Here is a 9,367-nt window from a genome sequence, read left to right as displayed (position 1 = left end):
GTTCCACATGATTGGGTCCATTTAATTTAAAAATACATATGAGGAAGGTGTTATCAAGAGTCCCATTTTGTAGATGAGGAAACTGAGGCACAGAGGGATTAAAAAGTTAATAAGAAGTGAAAGAGGTTCTTTTGGTCAGTGAATTTATGTATACATTGTAAAGCTTGTGGAAAGGGCATTGTCTATCTAGATGATCAGGGAAAAAAACTTGATTTCCAATCTGCCTATTAAAAAAACAGAATTAAGTATGTTATTGAGATCTACAAAGCAATGTCCTGGGTGTTTTCCATGCTCTGCTTAACTTAGTTTAAAAATTCTATGAGGAAGGTGCCATCAACATTCCCATTTTATAGATGAGAAAACTGAGGCACAATGCATGAATGAAGTTACTAGGAAGTGAAAGATATACGTTTTTGTGAGCATAACCATATATACAAGTAAATGTTATTGGAAAAGCATTATCTATCTACATTGTTGGGAAAAAAATTGTCTCGATACTCTCTATTAAAAAAACCAAAATTAAGTATGTTAGTTCTACTAATCCATGTCCTGGGTGTGGTAGATGCTCTGCTTCACTTAATTAAAAAGAAAACATACGATGAAGGTGTTCTCAACACTCCCAGTTTATAGATTAGGAAAGGGAGGCACAGAGGCATTCATGAACTTACTAGTTAGTGAAAAGAGATGCTTTTTAGTGATCGTATTTATCTAGACTTAGTAAACTTTGTGGGAAAGGGCATTGTGTATCTAGTTTGGGAAAAATACTCGATTTCAGTTCTATATTTAAAAATAATCAAAACTAAGTATGTTACTTAGATCTACTAAGTTTGCCCTGGGTGTTTTACACGCTCTGATTCACTTAATGAGATAAATATCAACAAGGAAGGTCCTATCAACATTCCCATTTCATAGATGAGGAAACTGAGGCACAGAGGCATTCATGAAGTTGTCAACGTAAATGAGAAGCTTTCGGTGAGTGTATTTATCCGAACTTTGTATATTTTGTGGTAAAGGGTATTGACTATCTAGATTGCAGGTGATATAAAACTGGATTTCATTTATCTTTATTAAAAACAAAAACAAATTTAAGTATGTCACTTAGATCTACTAAACATATCCTGGGTGTTTTACCCACAATATTTCATTTAATTAAAAAGAAAATCCACAAAAATGGTGTTATCAACATTCCCATTTTATAGATGGGGAAACTAAGCCTAGAGTCCTTAATGAACTTATTAGTTTCTGAAAGAGATGCTTTTTGTTGAGCATATTTATCGATAGTTAGTAAAATTCTTGGGAAAGGACATTAACTACCTCGATTGTGAGCAAAATAAATCTCGATTTCAATTCTGTTTAAAAAAACAAAATTAAGTATGTTAGTTAGATCTACTAAGCAATGTTCTGGGTGTTTTACGTGCTTTGCTTCATTTAATTAAAAAGAAAATCTACAGGGAAGGTGTTATCAAGATTCCCATTTTATAGATGATGATACTGAGGCACAGAGGCCTTAATGAAGTTACTAGTAACTGAAAGAGATGCGTTTTGGTGAGCACACGCATGGATACCTAGTAAACTTTGTGGGAAACTGCACCGTCTATCTAGATTAATGGGGAAAAACAACTCTATTTCAATTCTATTAAAAAAAAAATTAAGTATGCTTCCTAGATCTACTAAGCAATGTCCTGGGTGTTTTACATGTTCTGCTTCATTTAATTAAAAAGAAAATCTACGAGGAAGGTGTTATCAACATTCCCATTTTATAGAAGAGGAAACTGAGGCACAGAGTTGTTAACGAAGTTACTAGTTAGTGAAAGAGGTGCTTTTTGCTGAGCGTAATTATCTTTATTTAATAAACTTTCTGGGAAAGGGCAGTGTCTATCTAGATTGTTTAGGGACAGAACATCATTTCAACTCTCTCTTATAAAAGAAAAATGAAGTATGCCTGTTAAATCTACTAAGCAATGGACTGTGGTTTACGAGCTCTGCTTCATTCAATTAAAATGAAATTCCCAGGTATAGATGAGGAAACTGAGGCACAGAGGCATTAATAAAGTCACTAGTTAGTGAAAGAGATGTTTTTGGTGAGCGTATTTATTTATACTTACTAAAATTTGTGGGAGAGGACATTCTGTATGTAGTTTTTTTCAGAAAAACACTCGATTTCAGGTCTATATTAAAAGAAATCAAATTAAGTATGTTACTTAGATCTACTAAGCCATGTCCTGGGTGTTTTACATGCTCTGTTTTGTTTAATTTTAAAAAATCGACTAGGAAGGTGTTATCAACATTCCCATTATATAGATGAGACTACTGAGGCACAGAGGGAGTAGTGAGCTTAGTAGTAAGTGACACAGATGCTTCTTGGTGAGCGTATTCATCTATACTTTGTAAACTTTGCAGGAAAGGGCCTTGTCTATCTAGACTGTTGGAGGAAAAAATCTCGACTTCAATTCTATCGATTACAAAAAATTAAATATGTTGCTATATCTATTAAGCAATGTTCTTGGTGTATACATGCGCTCCTTCATTTAATTAAAAAGGAAATCTACAAGGAAGGTTTGATCAACATTCCCATTTTATAAATGAGGAAACTGAGGCACAGAGACATTATTAAAGTTACAAGTTACTGAAAGATGCTTCTTGGACAGTGTATTTGTCTATACTCAGTAAATTTTGTGGGAAAGGGCATCATCTATCTAGATTATTGGTGGGGGGGATATACTTGCTTTCAATTCTTTGTACAAAAAAAAAAGTATTTATGTTACCTAAATCTAAGCAATGTCCAGGTGTTTTACATGCTCATCTTCATTTAACTTAAAAGAAAATCTACAAGGAAAGTGTTATCAACATTCTCATTTATGGATGAGGAAACTAAGCACAGGGGCATTAATGAAATTACTAGTAACTGAAAGAGGTGCTTTTTGGTGAACGTATTTATAATTAGTAGACTTTGCGGGAAAGGGCATTGTGTATCTAGTTTGTTGGGGGAAACTACTCGATTTCAGGTGTATATTTTAAAAAAATCAAAACTAAGTATGTTACTTATATCTACTAAGCTTACCCTGGGTGTTTTACATGCTCTGCTTCGTTTAATTAAAAGAAACATCTACTTGGTGGTGTTATCAACATTCCCATTTTAGAGATGAGGAAACTGAGGCACAGAGACATTAAGAAAGTTATTAGTAAGTGAAAGATGATGTACTGGTGAGCATACTTATCTATACTTAATAAACTTTGTCGATAAGGGAACCGTCTATAAATTTTTGGTGCATTTTGAGTTGAGATTTTTGTATATGGTATAAGATAAGGGTTTAATTTTATTTTCTGCTTGTGGCTATTCAGTTCCTTGTTCCAGATTACATTTGACTTTAACTCATGTATTTTCTGTTACTCCATGACTTACTTATGCCGTTGGCCCTTGTTTACAGTACATGGACACGGAATTAAACAATTATGCACACGCGCACACACAAATGACAGGGAGGAAAAGGATGACAACTATGAAGAAAGAGAACGTAACAGGAAAGAAGAGCCTTTGTAGTTCAGATGAGACTCCCAGGGTGGCTCTGCACACAGTGTTTCAGACGGAGAGGAGATCATGTTGCTCACCCATTTCTCCACCCACATGGAAGACCACTAAGTAAGTGCTAGACCCCTTCTGGGAAGATCTTTGCTACCTCAGAGTCTGCCAAACGGGCTGGAAGGAAAATAAGAGGATGGAGCCAACACTGGACAAGCTCAGCTAATAAAAGTCTCCAGGCTCAGTAGCCTTGATCAAAGCCATCCGGTCTTCTTTTGTATTCACCAACCAATCGACAAGTCTCTTTTTGTAATGTTTCCTCTTCTCACTGGCTATCAGCTAAGGCTCCTATTTTATTTTCGGGGGGGGGGGGGCATTAGTTGAATTTTCCTTCCATGACCTCGAAGCCTTTATTGCTAAAGATTTCCTCTCAGTACTGATTGTTTGGATCAGAAACTTAAAAACGACGATGAAAAGGTCATCTCTCTACCTTCTTTCTTGCTTTCCTGGAATTTGGTGTGGCCTAGCCAGAGGTGTGTCTCAGGGCTCAGCCAGAGCAACTCTTCCACCTTCGCTTCACTCCCAAATCCCTCAGCACTGCTCTGGGGAACTACATGGGAAATACTAAGAAGTGTGTAAAGTGTAAGGAGTTTACCATCTAATTGAGAAATCACAAAATACACATATACCTACACACATACCACATTCACCCATGTACACACACACACACACACACACTGGTCATCCTTTCATATATATACATATATATATATATATATATATATAATTTTTTTATTTTAATTGGAGGCTAATTACTTTACAATATTGTGGTGGTTTTTGCCATACATTGACATGAATCAGCCATTGGTGTACATGTGTCCCACCATCTTACTTCCATATATTTAACAGTGACTTGCACTGGAAGTAATGTGTGATTGGGATCCGATGAATTGGTCCCATTTTAAGAGCAGTAAAAGCTCAGAAGACAAGAGTACTGTGAGCTGGGAAGGCTTCTTCCAAGAGATAGAGATTGACCTAGAACCTGAAACATCTGAAAGTCAATGGGATTGGCAAATTGCATTTCTTTCCATCGAGTAGACTAAAAGCAAATAGTTTTTCCTACTCCTGGCAAGGACCAAAAATGTCATTTGAGGTTTCCCCCTGAAGGATGCTCGCAGAGAATGCGGCTGTAGAGAGCAATCCTTTGAGGCTTGAGCCCAGGCTGTCTTAGGGTAATATATCCTTAGTGAGGTGCCTGGTTCCTGCTTCATCAAGCTTGCTTGTCATAATGGCCTAATAGGTCAGGCAGAATTTAAAGAAAAATCATGAAATTTTACGCTTAAGGCCTGGTTAGAGCAAAGAGATGCTCTATCCCACCGTCTGGACTGGGATGACTCGGCCACAGTGACTCGGAACAAACCCGAAGGGCCCATGGTGTCCTGAGATAGGGCAGTGAATGCAAAAACAGAATCACTTTTATTGCCACATAAAACCACCAGTAGTAGTAGATATCCAAGTCTGTCTTTATTTCTTCTTCCCCTTTCTAAGGCAGGAATTAGATATACAAAAACCCCCTCCCCTGGAGTTTTCCTCTTACTGTATCAGTGTAGATACAGAAAAACTTATATCCTATAAAAACCAACCATAGGGGCTTCCCTGGCTTTGTGTTCCCAATGCAGAAGCCTGAGTTCTATCCCTGGTCAGGGAACTAGATCCCACGTGCGGCAACTAAGACCCAGCAAAGTAAAAAAAAAAATAATATCTTTTTAAAAACCAACCATAAAAAGTCACTTTTGAGGCAATCAGGTAATTCTGAATACAAGCGACTGGGTGATGACACCAAGAGATTATTAGTACCATTGAGGTGCCCGGATGGCTCTGTGGTTATGTAGGAAAAAGCCTGTATTTTTAAAGAAAGTACACATAAAGATATAAGGATGAAAATACATGTCTTGAGTTCCTCTCAAATTAGCACCGCCAGAAGAGGAGAGTGAGTGGGGAGGGGAGGAGGAGAAAAGGACAGAAAGAAGAAGGGAGGGAACAAAGAAGAGGGAAGAAAAAACAGGATAGATGAAGCACGTTTAGCAAAATCCTGATAAATATTGAATCTGGACGATGATTTCTATGAGAGTTCATTATTGAATTACTGTATTCTTTCTACCTTTGTGTATGTTTGAAAATTTCATGATAAAAGTTATTTAAAAAAATAAAAAGTCAAATTGCTTAAGACAAACGACAGTAATAGAAATCACTCTTTACATTTTTAGTCAGTTAATATTAATAAAGTATCTTTCCATACTTCATCTCGCATCACAAGAATTCTGAAAATAGCAAGACATACAAACAACCTAAGCATGCATTGATGGTTGAGTGGATAAAGATGTGGTATACATATACAGTGGGGTATTATTCAGTCATGAGAGAGATGGAAATCTTGCCATTTGCCACAACATGGATGAATCTAGAGGACATTATGCTAAGTGAAATACAGACAGAGAGAAACTAAAAAATTAAAAGAAAAAAGAAAAAGCATTCTGTAAGGTGATTGATTTTTATTTTAGCTAGTAGTAGTCATAACAATAGTCACCCTATTTTACACGACTCTCAGAGAGATACAAGGCGTGCTCAGTGTCATGTGACAAGAACTTGGGGCCAAAGTTCTGGTTGTGTGAAGGCAACTAAAGAACAATGCTGTGTGCTGAAACCAGATTCAAGTGTTCCAACTCTAAAGCCTGGCATCTTTACTCAAAACTCTGGTCTGTGTTTGGGGAGGGGATAGTTAGTGTCATCATGCACCCCCTTACTTATCTGATGAAAGGTGCACACACTCTTAAAATTTACATTCAAGTTCAGGGACTTCCCTGGTGGTCCAGTGGCTAAGAATTCATGTGCCCAATGCAGGGGGCTCTGGGTTCGATCCCTGGTCAGGGAACTAGATCCCACATACTGCAACTAAGAGTTCACGTGCTGCAACTAAAAATCCCGTGTGCTGCAACTAAGACCTGGCACAGCCAAATAAAACTAAATAAATACATATTAAAAAAATACGTACACCAGAAAATTTTACTTTAAAAAATCTTTTAAAAAGGAAAAATATATCATTAAACAATTTACATTCAAGTTCAAGAAGGCCCATGATTTCCCTGATGGCCAACCATGGCCTCCAAGTCAGGAAGCTGTGTCCATCCTTGTGGCTGAGCGCAATAAATGCAGTGAGCTGAGCTGGGAGCCAAATTAGAGACTCTCCCCCTCTCCTCCACATCCTAAGACCCTGATTTCATTATCACTGCCCCTGACCAAAACCACTACACTGATCCGTGTCCAGATGCTGGCATTCTGACTCCTTTCATAATTCTGACCTCAATCTACCTTTTAAACTTTATTTCTCACCCACGGTAGTGTTACCTTCAGGCTCTCCTTCCGACTCCCTCTCAAAGCCACACTTTCGGTCTTCCCTGGTGGCTCAGTGTAAAGAATCCGCCTGCCGATGCAGGAGACATGGGTTCAATCCCTGGTCTAGGAAGATCCCACATGCTTCGGAGCAACTAAACCCGTGCGCCACAAATATTGAGCTTGTGCTCTAGAACCCGGGAGCTGCAGCTACTGAACCCTACGTGCCACACCTGCTGAAGCTTGTTCGCCCTAGAGCCCGTGCTCCCCAACAAGAGAAGCCACCACAATGAGAAGTCCATGCACTGTAACTAGAGAAAAGCCCGTGCAGCACTGAAGACCCAGCACAGCCAATTTAAAAAAAAAGTCACCCTTTATCTGTACTCACCTGGCCACATCTGGCTGTGTTGGGGTTCCCTGAGACAAGCTTGCACTCATGCCTCCTGGGGCTGCTCGTGCTACCTTTTTTTTTTTTTAAGTGTAGTTGATTTACAACATCAAGCTCCCTGTTTGATTATTTTATTTTATTTTTCATGCTATCTGTTTTCCCTGGGATTCTCAGCACAACCTGCTCAGCATCTGCCAGTATCTGATCCATCCCGTGGGGTACAAACAACACCCTTCCCACAAACACCAAACCCGCTTCTACCACGGGCTGCTAAGAATAGTCTTTTCAAAGCTGTGAATCTTGGCCCTACCTTTGGGCTGTGTAACCCTGGGAAAGTCACTGAACCTCTCAGAGCCTCCATTACCTTGGTTAGGAACTAAAGAGAATGATGGCCCCCTCCTCGGGCCAATAAGATCGATTAGTCAGGCCCGGGTGCACAGTGAGCTCCCATACGGTGTCACCAGCATGAACAAGCATGGCCATGTGGCATTCTTACCAACTCTCATATCCATTCAGGAGCAGGGGTGATACTCCATGTCCAGCATCTTCAGTCGTGGTGCAGGCCCCCAGTCAGTCCCGACCCCTTAACTCAGCATCAGCGGAAGTTATCTGAGCCCTCACCATGGACCTTTCTTGTATTCCTTCATGTAAATGTCACAACACTGTCCAGCAGCTACCATCATGATCCTCCCCCTACAAAGGTGGTATCTGAGGCACAGAGAGGTCAGTTAATTTACCTCTAGCCACACAGCAAGTTAGTGATGGTAGGGCTGGACACTCTGTCTCCAGAATTTTCAGCTTCTTTCTCTCACATGGACTGATCTCTCTCTCTCCAGACTGTGAGAACCCATGGCACAATAGCTGTGTCTGGAATCATGACATTCTCCACACTGCCTGAGGTAGGGCCTTGTAAACACAGCAGCCAACAAAGGATTACTGACTGAAGCATACATAGGGACAAAAAACATGGCAGCGACACGTTCTCAAGAAAACTCTCTGTCCTCATTGCCAACTGCCAGAGAATAACCATCATCTCTCTTCTCTCATGGACCTTTGTGAATAAATAAATAAACCATACAATTGACTAAAGTCAGAAGTGTAAGACAGGGACTTCCCTGGTGGTCCAGTGGCTAAGACTTCGTGTTCCCTATGTAGGGGGCCCGGGTTCAATCCCTGGTCAGGGAACTAGATCCCATATGCTGCAACTAAAGATCTTGCATACTGCAACTAAGGGTTTACATGCTGCAGTGAAGACTGAAGATCCTATGTGCTGCAACTAAGACCTGGTGCAGCCAAAATAAATAATAAATAAATATTAAAAAAAAAAAAAAGAAATGTAAGGCAGCATAGGATGGCTATTGGTAGCACTTTGTTTTTATCACCTCAGTTAATTCTCACAATAACCTGGTGAGGTAGTTACTATTGCTATCCTCGTTTCACAGATGTAGAGACCAAGATTAAGTGAGAATGAGTAACCTAACAATTTAGCTAGCTAGCAAGTGGTTAGCACAGCCAGGATTTATAGGCCAACAATCTGGCTCCAGGGCCCTTCACTCCCATCAATCTAATACATCAAACCATGATTCGTGGTTATTACTTGAGGCTCCATTCAGTATTTAAGGTTTTAAAAGTGTGAAGTTAAGTAAAATTTAAAGAAAAACACTATCATGACTGATGCCAAAGTAAGGCAACGTTTGTCAAGGGTCACATGGGTTACTACAGTTGGGAAAACACAAATTCACTGTGGAAATCTGAGCTGTAAAGGGACACACTTCCTGAGCTCTCATAGAATTCTTAGCTAGTCTAATGCAAATCATGATGAAAACTCTAATAGGTCTCTCATGAGATAACTAATATTAAGACAAAATTGTGCATAGGATATCCAGCCAAGAGAGGCAGAGGCTTGCTGAACTCAACCAGGGCCAACATGAGGAGGAAACGTCTTGGTTAAAATCAGGAAGAGGTATCAGATTGCCATCTCTTACCATCTTTTTGAAAAAGAATTGGTCACCAACCCCTTTTTTAGTTAATTTCTTAGCCACTCTCCAGAAACATGAAGCAAAAGGTAT

The sequence above is a fragment of the Giraffa tippelskirchi genome, chromosome X (genome assembly GCF_054371585.1).
Source record: "Giraffa tippelskirchi isolate mGirTip1 chromosome X, T2T-mGirTip1v1.2.pri, whole genome shotgun sequence".
Lineage (NCBI taxonomy): Eukaryota > Metazoa > Chordata > Mammalia > Artiodactyla > Giraffidae > Giraffa > Giraffa tippelskirchi.
The sequence above is the reverse complement of the archived record's forward strand: the minus strand, read 5'-3'. Positions refer to the sequence as shown.